We start from the raw sequence: 15,336 nt of genomic DNA on the forward strand, positions 1-15,336 counted from the left end.
TTTGCAAAAATATGTATACTGGGCAAAATTGCACATAAATTTGTATATTAGGAAAAGTTTGCACTGATGATGATTTTTTCATGACAACCCTTAAAAAACTAAAACTGCAAGCTCATGTGGAAATGTGGAAAACTGAATATAAGTTTGAAAAATTGAGAAACTTAGAGAAACTGAAATTGACATATTCATCCATCCCTAGTGACCTGCCTATCTTATTTTCATACTTCCTGCACAGCATGTGCCATGGTGAATCAAACATCTCCCTTGTGTTGAAATATGTTCAGGGTGCATGTAGAACCTGCTCATCTCATGAGGCATGAATTGACACTCCACACATTACACATTATTCAGGAATTGCAAGCAAGCCATAAGCACTTTTCTGTTGCTTAAGCAGTGGAAGTGACTCCAAAAGTGAATGCTACATAGCAATAAGGAACACAGAGGTGTGGAGGAACTCAAGTCTGCTGAGAAGCTATGTCCTTTGACCAGGAAGAACTAACCACAGATGACTGGGAAATGGACGCTACTCAGAAATGGGAGAAAGTGTTTTCGGAATTTGCAACAACTATATTCTGTATCCTTAACTTCATTTCTCTGAACCCTGTAATGGAAAGCAAGTTCCACAGTTGAGATCTGGGCATTCTTGCTGAGATTAATTTCTCATACATAAATCCTTAGGATGGGGATTGGGAGCCTGTGACCCTCCAGATGTTGCTGGACTACAATACCCATCATGCCTTACCATTGCTGGAGCTGATGGAAGTTTTGAGTGTAACAGCTGCCTTAGAACTTTCAGTGTACATCTCCAGAGTTCCTATTCACTAGACACACTGTGCTATCCTTTGTGTCCACTCAGAAGAAAGCCCCATTGAGTTAAGTGAGGGTTGTTCCCAGATAATAAGGTATAAGATTGGAGCAGGACCACAGAGAACTGATAATTCGCTTTTCATTGCCAGTGAGAACCACAATTGCCAAGCATTGGGAAGATTTACAAATTAATGTCCTTGAATATTGATATAAAAAGTTGTGGCACATTGCCCTGGTAGAGAAACTCACACAAAAGGTGATAATTGCCAGGGTACAAAGCACACGGTGAACACAGGATAAGTTCACTGCTGTATGGCTTTGATTTATTGAACATACAGGAGTTGGTTGTCCCTCCCCTCTACAGCATATGCTTGTTTGTGGTTATGGTAATAACTGTTGGTTTGGGAGGAAGTAAAGGGTAATCTGGAAGCTGTAAGTAAGATGCTTATTAATTTGAAATTGTCAACAAGCTATATTTTATTTATTTGCTTGCTCATTTTCCAGTTGATGAGGTAATAGTTTGGTTCATTTGTAACACTCCTTCACCCTACTTTATGTTTTGTGATTTGTTTTGTACTGATTGAAACAGTTTACTTACACACACACAAACACACACACACACACACACACACACACACACACACACTTTTTTCTATCTTAAAGATTGAAGCAGCAGGCCCTTTTCTGATTATGTATCCCTGATAAATCCCCCCTTTAGAGATGCCTTGTTAAAATGTTGTCTGTTTGAGTTGCCAGCATTGTTGTTCTTTGGGGTTTACCTAAGGTGGCCTTATGCTGGTTGTAATCCAATGACGCCTGAAGACCTAAGGCAAAGAAATGGTGAGCTGGGTTTTTTAGATATATCAGAGTGCAAGGATTAACATATACAGGACATTATATTGTATTTTTAGACCACCCTTCATCCCAAGGGATTCGAAGGGATTCCAAGGTGGTATGCAACAGCACAGCATCATATAACACATGTATTTAAACCATAAACACTACCATCTCAGAAGTTCAAAAACAAACAAATTAACAAAACAATCCTGCTGTGATCCAAACAGAATTTAGCTCACCCTTCCTGGAAGGGTCAAGTATGCCTTTGCTTGGCAATAAAAAGATGATGAAGAGGACAAATGGGAAGGAGTTCTACAACCAGAGTGCCATGACAGAGAAGGCTGCCATTTCACATTGCTTTTTGGGGAAGTTGCAATGCATCTATCTGCCTTTCATGTAAAAGGTCTTGGATTTAATCCATGCCATCTCAAAGTAAAGTCTGGGAATGTCCCCTGCCTGAAATCCTGGAATGCCATTGCCAGTCAGTGCAGACTATAGGCTTCAACCAGTGGCCACAAGGCCCTACCATGTGGGTTGCAAGGCAACACTATTTGGGTCACAGCAAAGTTTCCACAGCCACATTGGATTCCAGCTGACCAGACCAAAGGAGTATTGCATATGGGACTGAACTAAGATGCACTCATTTTATCAATGTGCACAAGTGCTGCAATGTGACAGGAGAAAAGCTTGAGCCATTTTAAAATAAGATACATATTTCTGGCCAACTACATGCTCGCTCCTTTCTGTTGCCACATTGCAGCACTGTTTTTCATTTAATAGTATTGCTAAGGTATATTGCATTGTGATTTGCCATTTTAGTATTAATAATATGTATTATTAGCACTATTATGTATGAAGAAAATGTGAAGGTGGGTCTGATGTTGCAGCTTGGGAGTGAGAAGTGGGTCTTGGGTGTAGACTGAAGGCCAGTCTTCTAACACAATACTGACCTACATAGACCAATGGCCTGATTGAGCATAACACAGCTTCTTATTCAGGGCTGTAGTTGCTATAGAAAGTGTTGAATTGTGGGGCACATGTTCTTCTGGTATTTCTTTAACTCAAAGGACACTCACCCTCTGTAAATCATGGAAGGACAGGATGCTGCACACACAAAAAGAATACAGTATGAAAACAGGCAGAGTAGAGCCTTCAGGCATGTTACAAGGAGAGTTGGCTGTTCAGCAGCAATTTTTCATATAATGGTGCTCCAGGTGTGTCACTATTTCCCTATTTGAAGTGTTGGAGGGTTATGATTCAATGATCTAAAATGGCTACCAATGATAAAGTTCTAAAGCCCTAAATCAAATTTTACAGGTTCCACAATCAAATTCACGCAGCATATGAAGTTCTAACAACCTAAATGCAATCTTCATGCAGAATTGAGCCAGCTGCCCTTTGATTCCAATGAACACAGGGTGTGTTGGATACCATGCAAGTCTTTCTTTTCCTTTGCAGCCACGCCAAAATATTACTACCTTCTTTTCTTAGACATCATTTTCTGAGTCATGAGGTTGGCCTTCTCAAGCTTTGACACTACCAACCTGAAAGTCATGGTCCTTCAAAGCAAGGCAGTCTAAAAAGCACCCCTTCTTGCTTATACTGCTCCTTTAGAAATGTTTCTACTGGATGGAATGAGGCACACCCATCTCCTTAAGGGCTGAGTTATCCAAACACACCCAGTAGATGAAACAAATCCAGATTAGGAAAAGAAACAGCAACTCTCTGGGCAGGCCTAACCTGCTCTTCTGCTCTTTGCTTAACCTAAAGCCTATTTTATTTTTTAAAATTATTATTATTAACTGTCATGTTTCTGTATTGTCATGTCCCCATCCTCTTATTCTAAAAATACATAAAACTCAATGTTCATGTAATGTTAAGTTTGGAAGGTTAGCTGGCAGTTATTGGTTGCTGTTGTTATTGTTTTGCTTTAGTTTTCCTTGCTCCTTTTAGGTACATTTTGAAACTTTCCTGTTTCAAAATCCATGGAGACAGGCCAGGGTGAGACTGGTGTTTAAGAAAAAGGGTGGTTCTAAAATTCCTCTGGGTTAATGTTAATTTACATGGAGTTCATGTAAATGAGCTCCTTTTCCAAAAGGTACTGTATTATGTTGTAGTAGAATGGTTTTGGATCACATAAGACATGAACCCAGATCATGAAACTGCAGTAATGCTGTGCCTGTTTCATAATCCTTGAACTATACCTTAAAAGAATTGTAAAACACAATATTAAGGCAATGCACTGATGCAAAATGCAAGTTAATGTATTGCTGTTGCTACTGCTGTTATCAGAGGGGGAATTTCTAAAGGTATTGTATTATTTTTAAAAGTATTGGATTACTCCTGTTACAGAAGTAGGGTTTTTTTTACATGAATGACCTTATGATGAAGCATGACCTAATGATGGGTACCAGTTTTATAGGTAACTTTCTTTCTTCCCTGAATAGGCTCATGTGCTCTTTTTTTATCTCAAGCACAGAGTAAACCCATGCATATTCACTTAGAAAAATGTCCCTCAGGTAAATGTGTATAGGATTGCAGGCTCAATCACACAGAAAACTGAATATAAATATTATATTTAGCAAATACCCTTAATAGTGATGCTCAGTGCTTTAGCATTTGCTCCAAAGGCTCTTGAGCAGAGGTGATTAACCTGTGGCCTTCCAGATGTTGTTGGACTCCAGTGTCATCTGCTCCAGCCAGAAATGCCAAGTGGTTAAGGATGATGGGAGTTGAAGTCCAGCAAAACATGGAGGGCAAAGGTTAGCCACACATGCTCTAGAGACTGCATCTTCTAACTCATAGAGAAAGCAATAAAAAAGCTCCAGTCTTGAATTTAGTGTTGAACTTGGTCAGACATTTAGACCTACTAGAGTTAGTAGTACTAAATTTGCTTTATTCTTAATATATCAGTGTTGGTGGATTATTGATTGAGTTGTATGCATCCCACCACTTTACAGACCAGGGTTGGGGGAACCTGTAGCCCTGTAGATGCTATGCAAAGGTCTTCTTTTATTGTTGCTGATCCCGCCCCCCCTTCCCGTAAGCTGCACACCCTGTACTGCATTGCATGCCATTCTGTCTTTTCAGACAGAGCTACACCATGTGGAAAAGACCCATTGCATAAGTAGAATTGTGCCTGCAGTTGTTAGGCTCCAAGCCCCTACGTATTCATTACTATGAAATGACTGCTTATCATGGGTAAAATTATGCATGTCTTCTTGCATTTATTTTGTAGACACAAAGCAGAAGGTAACAGAAAACAGATTTCTAGCGACACCCAGTCTCAGTTATCTAAGGCTCTCCTGGAAGAAGGCTCCAAATCAATAATTTCCTGATGTGAAGTCTTCTGGAACATGGCCCCACAAATCACTTTCATTTAGTTTGCTCAGAATCCTAAAATCAATATTGTGGTTTCATATTCAGTCCAAAACACACACACACACACACACACACACACACACTTCAGTGGTACTTGCTTAGAAATGGATATGCTTATGAGTGGAATTGGAATGTCAATGTACTGTGTATGGACTATGAAGATTTACTGGACAAAAAGAAATGAAATATGGTAATAAGAGCAATCAGCTGTTCTTTTAATGATGATAAAGACTGTCCACAAGAGATGTATTATCTATATGTATAACACCAATCCCCAGTATTCCACCATTCTCTAGAAGTATCACAATTCTGGTATCCTATGATGAAGAATCATAGCCCATAATATAGCTATGCAGAACCAAGAATAGGACTCTGCAGACAGGAACGTATGATAATATCTGGGATCCCCAGGAAGCAAGGAGCAAATTTGGCCTCTTTTACTAGTGTGCCCCATACATTCCTCCTGTTGCAAGAAGGAAGTGCTATTCTCTCCAGTCTTAAGCACTGGGAATGGGAAATTAAGCACTGTGCCCAGGAGCACTGAAGTAGAGGTTGAAAAACACATCTGACAGTAGGTGATGAGTTCTCACTAGAGAGAATCTGGGGCAGGGAACTTCAGGCAAATACCTTCCATATTTCTTGTCCTAATGGCAGGAATGTTGCTGTTGTTGCTAGTCTCATATAAATGATAGGAAGCAAGAATCATCAAACAATTAGGAATTCATGGCACAAACTATGTATCATAATGATTTCGGAAAGCATCTAAATGAATAATATGAAATCTGTGCTGAAACCAACATGCACAGGCAAGTTTGAGCTTAGGTAGGATATGGATCACTTGCAAAGAACATGTCAAAGAAGGTAGTAAAATAATATACACAGAACCACACCTTTTTTCGAGTGTTCAGATACAGATGACATACATAGCACTTAGTTCTATGTAAGTCATAAGCACAGTATTTCCAGTGAATAAATTAATATTGGGAGAGAAGCTCAACCTCCTTCTCCTCTTCTTCAAACAATAAATCAAATGAACCAGCTTATCTAGCTGGTTGTAATACAAATAAAGAATGTCTGTTCAAGATGCCTTGGATGAGCAAGATTCACCTCCAGGCTAGATTACTGCAGTGTGCTGTATGTAGGGCTGCTTTGAAGACTGTACAGGAAATTAGAATCATAGTTGAAAGAGACCCAAGGGTCATCTAGTCCAACCCCCTGCAATGCAGGTATCCCAACTAAAGCATCCATGACAGGTGGTCATCCAACTTCTGCTTTAAAACTTCCAGTAAAGGAAAGTCCACAACCTCCCGAGGGAGTTCATTCCACTGTGTGACACCTTTTACTGTCAAAAAGTTATTTCTGATGCTTAGTCAGAATCTTCTTTCTTGTTGAAGCCATTGATTCAGGTTCTACCCTCTGGAGCAGGAGAAAACAAGCTTGCTCTATCTTCCACCTTGACAGCCGTTAAGATATTTGAAGATGGCCATCATCTCTCTTCTCAGTCTCCCTTTTTCCAGGCTAAACATACCCAACTCTCTCAAGGGTTCTTCTTAAGGCTTGGTTTCCTTGATCATCTTGATTGCCCGTCTCTGCAATCGTTCCAGCTTTTCAATATCCTTCCTCAATTGTTGTGCCTAGAACTGGAAGCAGTGCTCCAGGTGTGGTCTGAGGCAGAATAGAGAGTTATTGTACTTTCCTTGATCTGGACACTAAACTTCTGTTGATGCAGCCTAGGATAGCATTAGCATTTTCTGCTGCTATATCACACTGTTGACTCATGTTATACTTGTGGTCTATTAAGACCCTCAGATCCTTTTCACATGTACTACTGGCAAACCAGGTGTCTCTCATCTTATATTTGTGCAGATGGTTATTCCTACCTAAGTGTAGAACCTTACATTTGTCCCTATTAAATTTCATTCAGTTAGTTTTAGCCCAGTTCTCCAATCTGTTAAGGTCATATTGAATCCCAGTTCTGTCTTCTGACAGAACTTCCCTGTTTGATGTCATCTGCAAATTTGATGAGCACCCCCTCAAAAGCTTCATTCAAGCCATTTATAAAGATGTTGAACCACCATGAGCCCTGGACAGAACCCTGCAGCACCTCACTTGTCCCTTTTTTCCAGGATGTTGAGGAACCATTAGTGAGCACTCTTGGGATTTAGTCAGTTAAACAGCTACAAATCCACATAACAGTTATCTCATCCAGTCCAGATTTTACCAGCTCCTCTGCAATTTTATTATGGGGGACTTTGTTAAAAGTCTTACTGAAATCAAGATACACTACATCCACAGCATTCCCCTGATCCACTAGGCTTGTAACGCTACCAGAAAAAGAAATGAGCTTTATCTGGCATGACTTGTTTTTGAGAAACCCATGTTGGATCTTAGTAATCACAGCATCCTTTTCTAAGTGCTCACAGACTGACTGTGGAATTATGTGTTCTAGGATCTTTCCTGGTATCAATGTTAAGCTTACCTGGGGCTTCTTTCACTCCCCTTTTGAAGATGAGGACAACATTTGCCCATCTCCAGCCTGCAGGGACATTACTTGTCCTCCAATAATTTCCCAAGATTATAGACAGTTCTGCTTTTGATCTTTGAAAACCATATACAGTACCACTCAGGATGCTTGCACCGTCAGTAGAGCATGAGACTCTTAATCTCAGGGTTGTGGGTTCGAACTCTATGTTGCGCAAAAGATTCCTGCATTGCAGGGGGTTGGACCAGATCTCCTTATCTGTGAATGGCAAGTTAATCAAGTAATTTTCAGAGATATATGCCTTTCTTTTGCACATACTTCTTGCAAAATAAGCAAATGGGTGTGTTTTAAATGAAAAATATGTAACTAAGCTGCCTGGCCTATCAAGTGTATTCTACATATTTTTCCAAATGGCTTGGAAAATTTGCATGGAATCTGCCTTAGATGAATCACATCTCTTGCATTTATCAGTGCTAGTTGAGTAAAGCTTAGTTGGCTTGTGCACCATTTGCTTATAAGATTCATTAAGTTAGGGCATGTAATTAACAGCTGAAATTCAGATTCTGTTTGTAAATGCCTATATTTAAGTATAGCTTGATTTATAATATGCCTTAGCTGAAAATATTGGAACATCTGGATGATATACATTCATTCTATTCTTTACTGTCTCATACGATATCACATATTTTTCCATCACCAAAATTTGCAATTAAGTTAAAGGTCATTGTCCTACTGGACATATGATAAACCTTGTGATTAGCAAGTTTCTTTTACAGTGGTACCTCGGGTTACATACGCTTCAGGTTACAGACTCCGCTAACGCAGAAATAGTACCTAGGGTTAAGAACTTTGCTTCTGGATAAGAACAGAAATCACGCAGCAGCGGTGCGGCGGCAGCAGGAGGCCCATTAGCTAAAATGGTGCTTCAGGTTAAGAACAGTTTCAGGTTAAGAACGAATTAAGTACTTAACCCGAGGTACCACTGCAGTTATAATTCTTTTCTCAAAATGTAAAAATTTGCATAACTTATACTTTATATTGATGTTAAACTAACTTTTGTCCCTCTTTACTTCCTTGTATAATTTTGATCTTTTTTTTAAAAAAAAAGTAAGCAAGATATGTAAGCCACAAAGAGAGTATTTTACTGGGCCATTTAACTTCTGGAGGGAAAAAAAGCCTTCCATGTGTATTTTAATATACCGTAAGCAAATTATCTGTGCAAGTAATTAAGTAAGATTTTTCTGTGCAAATCCCATGGGAGTGAAGAAACAACTAGTGCCATCACCCCTAGTGGGACTTGTTCTATGTTCACTCAAGGCATGTGGGGTTAAGAAGCCCTGTATGTAAGCTGCTCACTCTATTCCAAAAGTTTTAAAGAAAAAATGGGGGAGGGATGAAAGATGCATATAAGTTTTTGGCCACCACAGAAGTACTTTTAAATGTTTTTTTTCCAGGCAGATTTTTAAGGATGTGACATCAAAAATCTGTCTTGAAACAGGTTGAGGCAGACTATATTCTATCCCCTCTGAGATCTGAGAAGGACCAGACTTTAATGGGTCTGGTGGTTTACAGGTGGTTTATTCTCTAGTATTCTAATGTTAATGCCCTTGTCTAAAACTATTTGAACCATGATTGTTTTGCCAAGTGTATGTACGTACAGTAATTTTTAATTTCAGAGCAGTCAGTCATATTTTTTTTATGAAGTGTTTGTTCCTCCTCCAGTTCTTAAAGCAATTATCTGAACCTAGATAATCCAAAACAGGTTATAAAGGAGATATGTGCATGCTTAATAACCACTTATTACAGTGCCATACCTTTAATCAATGTGAAATTAAAGAGTTTTTGTTAATTTTGGTAAATTGGTTCTATCCCCTCACAGTGTTTTATGCAATGGAGATTTTAGGGGTTCTCCTAAAATTGCAATACTGAGGAATCTGGAGTCCATGTCCAGTGTACTAAAGTAGCATTCATGGCTCATAGAAGATGTTCACATTTAGAACCAACAATCCACCCCTATTTCTTCAGCATGAAAATCCTTTGCTTTTTTCTTTTCTTTCTTATTTTAGATATACTTTTATATAAGATATTGCCCCTTTTTGATTTGCTGGTTTGTTATCCTAACTGAAAGAGTCCAATTCTTGATTTTTTAAAAAACCAATATTGGTAGTAATACCATTTTTATCACAGTTATTCTTCCTGGAAAGTAGTTTCCTCTAGTGTATTATAAAACCTTCACACTCTTTATAAAAGGATTCATGATTATTTGCATGGCGACCACAAATTCAAGATCATTCAGTTGAAAAGTGGGATATATGTGCATTTATATGAATGAATAAAATTTCATTCTCCTCTTACATTTATAACAAATGGAATTGTGAATATTTCGTGCTTTGATAATATAACTGCCAAATACAAAGTCCCTTTACAATGGCCAGGTATGATAGGAGTTGTTACCCAAAGTATCTGGAAAGATCACCAAGGTTGATTTAGTTAGTGCTCTGAAGCAAGGAACACCCACCATCATTTACAAATCAATAGGTTTATAAGGATGATATTTAAATTAATCAATGTCCTTTGAATAAAGGACAACTGAAAACCTTGGTGATGAAAAGGAAGGCTAGAGCTTCTTCTATAAATAGAAAAGAATTGTTTTATATTAATTTAATTGGGATTCCGGCAATCAAGAAAGATACGGTAGATGAGACAAAGAGGCATGGATGACTGGGGAGCATGGTCCTTGAATGGGGAGCCCAGAATCTTTGCACTGGTCCTGGCTGAAAACTCATTGCTTCAGCCTCCAGCTTAAGATTCTATGAAACCAAGAATTATCTCTGTGAAACCAAAAACAATTTAGTCCTAGGCAATTGGGAAGGGAAGGGCAAGCCCAGGAGCCCAATCCATCCAACTTCTCCCTCTCCCCCAGCATTTCACCAGGGCAAGGAAAGTCTGAAATGAAATAGAGCACGTTCCACAAGTCTCTTTCAGGACAAGCCCCATGACATTTAGCAAGAGAGCTGAATTAACAACCCGGCCCTTCTTAGACAGCAAAAGCTTTAAGTGAAAGGGAAGAAAAGGAAGAAAGTTGCATTCACTTTTTGCACCATATACTCGCTGCTGCTGCCTTGCAGTGTTTCCTTTCACCCTGACTCCTCTGGGGACTATCACCAGACCCAGCAAGTTAGTAGCAGGAAAAGCCCTGCAGCCCATTGAATTTCTATACTGGAAATGGTGCTACTAGCTGAAAGATGGTGTAAAGGCAGCATCTTATGTAGAGCTATCTGGCTACAGCTTCTCTTCAGTCTACTGGTGAGTAGAACAGAATGTTGAATTGGTTGTATATCAATAGTAAGTAGCCAGAACTCATCATGAAATAAAGGGACCAAATAAAATCTATGTAGATATTTGTATTTAACTATTCTCTGCCAAGGACTACGGACATTATAGAGCTGTTCTCTGGAGTATGGTGAGAATAGTATGTGCTAAAATAAAGAACATCTGCTTTATTTTATGTGGCTGATGTAGTTTTAAATATGTTGCATGTCTTAGTACAGGAGACATCCCTTACACTGACTCTTGGCAATGCTGAATACAAAACAGTTGCTATTATTATTTAAACTTCTTGCAACAATTCCAGTATGCCTTTCTAATTGTCAAAATAACACTGAAAGTCTAAAGATCATTGTGGGGTCCTATTTATTGTTTTTAAAACGGTATGCTAATAAGCTGATTACATTTAAAGTAATTGACGCATGGAACTGTTTAGTACAGTTTACTGGAATCACTGTGTTCCAGCATCAGGGATATTAATTTTGATTTAAGGAACTTTAATATTCTGATATCAACAAACTTTTGAGAGGTCTGGAAAGTTACCATCACAGAAAATGTCTAAGCCTGAAATCCTGTGCCCATTTATCTGGGAGTAAGCCCTAATGAACTTAAATGAATTTACTTCTGAGTAGATATGAATAGAATTGTGCTCTAAGTGTTCTATATTAATTTCTTTTCATCAGGTATTGGCTCTCTTTAGAATTTTTTAGAAGGGGAAATACTCAGTGACAGATAATATCAGCAGGATTGTTTCTGCATTTGTACTGAAATATTATAATAAGGATTATGCTAAAATAAATGAGTTTTTATTTGATTCTTTGGGCAAAGTCCTAGTTAAATGTGTGTGTGTGGGGCAATTTCTGGTTTTGTTAAATTCTCTTGTATTTATTTCTTCTTGGAATTTATGGTCAGTAAATTATTGCTGAGATCCTATCCTGGCTATGTATTGGAAGTGGTTTGTAATATTTAATAAAAATATGATTGCAGATAGAGATATTTATGGTCATTCTGAACAAGGAGTCTGTTATGTTACTCTATTTATATAAAATAAAAAAGAGAAGAAAAAGCAGAGAGGGTGCCTCCAGTTCCCATCAGCCCCAGTAAACATAGCCAATTGTCAGAAATGATGGGAGTTGTAGCCAATAAAGGTCACAGATTTCCTACCCCTGAGGCAAAGGAAATGAGACTGGGGCCAGACCACAAATCAGGAGAAATTTGGTTCGGTATTAGAACTTGTACTAAATAAAATAAAACAAAAAGTTGGAGATAAGGAATTTATGGAAAACCTGGCCATGTCAGGGTCACAACAGGAGTGCAATATGTAATGCACATCATCACATTTAGGAACTTCCAGGAAAAGACTCACATCCTTTCACTTCAGTCAGTTCAAACCATTAGGAAGGCATATGGTATAGGTCATATATGACTGTACAACTTCTGAATGAATGTGGGGCAGGGGTTGCTTGTTTTTAGTTTTGGCTGAGATCTGCAGGTTTGTGTCTGACTCTTACACCTTGTTTGGGCCTTTGGATTGGAACAACTATTGACCAGTTGCAAATACACCCTTTTGGGAGAAGGTGATAGAGGCTGTGGTGGAGTAGCTGCACATTTTTGGAGGACACAGATTATCTGAGCCACAGAACCGAGTTGCTCTTGGTCGTCTTGATGGATGACCTCTGCAGAGTGTGACCTTGCTCCTGCTTCTTGATCTCTCAACAGCATTTGATACCATCAACCAAGGTATCCTCCTGGAACAACTCCAGGGAATGGGAATTGGAGGCACCATATTACAGTGGTACCTTGGTTCTGAAATTTAATCCATTCCAGAAGTCCGTTCCAAAGCCAAAGCATTCCAAAACTAAGGTGCGCTTTGGACTTCCGGGTCGGCGCCATCGCCGAATGGCGGACTCCCTCCGAGCTCCGGAGGGAGCCGGCTTGGCAGGGGTTGGGTCCTACCGCACCGGCGATGCGGGGACCCTTAAAAACCACGGCCAGAGGAGGCCGTGGACATGGAGACTCGGCTGGCACCGTTAGCGCTCTCCCGACTCGTGAAGGAGCCTTTTTAAAGGCTACGGATCGGGTGCCGGGGAGAAGCGTGGTGCTTTGAGTTCTCTGCTATCCCTGCCGAGCGCAGCCGCATGCCATCCGGCGGAGAGCGCTGACTTCTTCTATTGAAAATTTGGCACTAAAGAAGAACCCGTGAGTAATTGGAATATGGACTAAAAAAAAAAAAGGGATAAATTTTTAAAATTCGGAGCGAACGGGGGAGGCGGAAAAAAGGAAGTCAGCCCACCCCTAAATTGTAGAAGAGCCAAAACAAAGGACTGGACAACTAAGATCGAGTGTAACCTTATCTTGCCGAATCAGCAACTTCGCGAGGGAAAATTATAAGATTGAGCTGGAGGAGAAAAGTGGAATTGTTTAAAAAAAAAAAAAAAAGCAACCCCCCCCCCGGAATCCCTGGAGCGATTCGTGAAACTGCCTGGAGAAAAGCGATGGAGGTTTTGACAGCTGTCAAAGAGCTGTCAAAAAGGAAGATTAAAATAGAGATTTTGTTATGAGGACTTTGCCGGTTATATTTGTTATAAATTGAATATAAACTGTTTTAAATATCGGTTAACAAGCTACTTGGACTGGTGGATGTGATTCCGGAAGGGAACTTTGCTACTGTAATCCACCTAGAGGAGCCGAGGGATATTGCATGTGTTTTTGACAGGAAACTTGAACAGTTGAATGGAACTTTTAATCTCCTGGGAAACTGCAGGAATGGAACATTATTTTGTCTACAGAGGTCTATACACTACAGGAAACAATGGAACTATTTGTTGGAAAATGAAAGGAACATGATGCAATGCTTTGCTCCATGAATAACAAGCCTCTGCAGAGACACTAGAAACTTTTGGAAAAAGAACATTTCTGTGGGAGAACAGAGAAATAAAAAGGAGGAGAATGATTGACAAGAACAAGGAAATAACAAGAACTGGACAGAACTGGGAGAGGGAACATTTGGGATATTCAGGTTTGACAAGCTAATGGAAACAAAATTGGAGTTTTTACTCCTGGATATAAAAACCTGGATAGAAGAAATGGGCCCCTTTTTTTGATAGACTCCTTCTACGATTGGACACTCGTAATCAAAGACTGGCAAAGAACCTGAGGGACATAGTGTAATGTGGGAACTCCAGGAAGATATTAGAAGTAGAGGGATAGGTGAAACGCAAAGGGGAAAGAGGGGAGGGAAAATTGGAATCCAAAGGCTGTAAAATCACTATTCATATTTATCTTATTTCCATCTGTACTATGTTTGAAAGGGGGAAACTCGTGGAAGGGAATAGATCGATCTTAGGGGATGGGAATCTGGATAAATTGGGTTATTGATGATGAGTGTAATTTGGGGATAAGAACTTGTTGAATTTAATTGCTTATTTGGAAGATTTGGAACACAAGAGGGGGTAGGGAGGGGAAGTCCTGGTTATTGGCAAAAAGTTTATAAATTGGATTTAATTTGTTTTAATTTGTTTTAATTTGGAAAACCTTAATAAAAATTATTATAAAAAAAAAAACAAAACTAAGGTGCGCTTTCCCATAGAAAGTAATGCAAAATGGATTAATCCGTTCTAGACTTTTAAAAACAACCCCTAAAACATCAATTTAACATGAATTTTACTATCTCATGAGACCATTAATTCATAAAATGAAAGCAATAAACAATGTACTGCAGTCACTCAATCAATCAATCAATCAGTAGCTGAACTGGGTTTCACACAGTCACAGTCACAAAACAAAAAAGCCACAAAAACAAAAATGCAAAATAAATAGCAAAAACAGACAGACCTCAGCTTAACACTCAAAACGGAAGTGTGGCACTCAAATCAGAAGTGTAACACTCAAAACAGAGCATGTTTGGCTTCCAAAAAATGTTCGCAAACTGGAACACTTACTTCTGGGTTTGCAGTGTTTGGGTTCCAAGCTGTTTGAGTACCAAGGCATTTGAGAACAAAGGTAGCACTGTACAGTGGTTCTGATCCTACCTTTGGGACCGAGTTCAGAGAGTAGCATTGGGAGATAGCACTGGCTATCTTATCTCCATTGCTATTTAACATCCACATGAAGTCACTGTGAGCAGTCATTAGGAGTTTTAGAGTGAGGTGCCATCGGCATGCTGATGACACTCAGCTCTACTTCTTAATAACATCTGAATCAGGAGAGACCATGCAGTTCCTGGGCTACTGTATAGATACAGTGGTGAGATGGATGAGGGAGAACAAGCTGAACTTGAATCTTGGCAACGCGGAGGCACTGTGGGTGAGTAGTTCCCAAGTCTGAGAAATTGGCCAATGGCCTACCTTGGATGGGGTTGCACTCCCCCTTAACAAGAGGTAAGGGGGTGGCAGGATCTACAGATCTGGTCTCCTAGGAATGAATCACCTATTGCTGCTGCTATAGTGCCACTGGCAGTTGCAGCATACTCAATGGAAGCTGGATCTTCCTCCTCCTCAGCA

The 15,336-nt window shown here is 39.5% G+C and overlaps 1 long non-coding RNA gene across 1 annotated transcript in view; it reads right to left on the bottom strand.

The window, feature by feature from the left end:
* LOC310848715 overlaps window positions 1-15,336 on the bottom strand; it is a 77,115-nt gene that overhangs the window by 38,184 nt on the left and 23,595 nt on the right. The gene's annotated exons all lie outside the window — the stretch shown is intronic.

This window comes from Podarcis gaigeae, assembly GCF_964106915.1.
Source record: "Podarcis gaigeae genome assembly, chromosome: 7".
NCBI lineage: Eukaryota > Metazoa > Chordata > Lepidosauria > Squamata > Lacertidae > Podarcis > Podarcis gaigeae.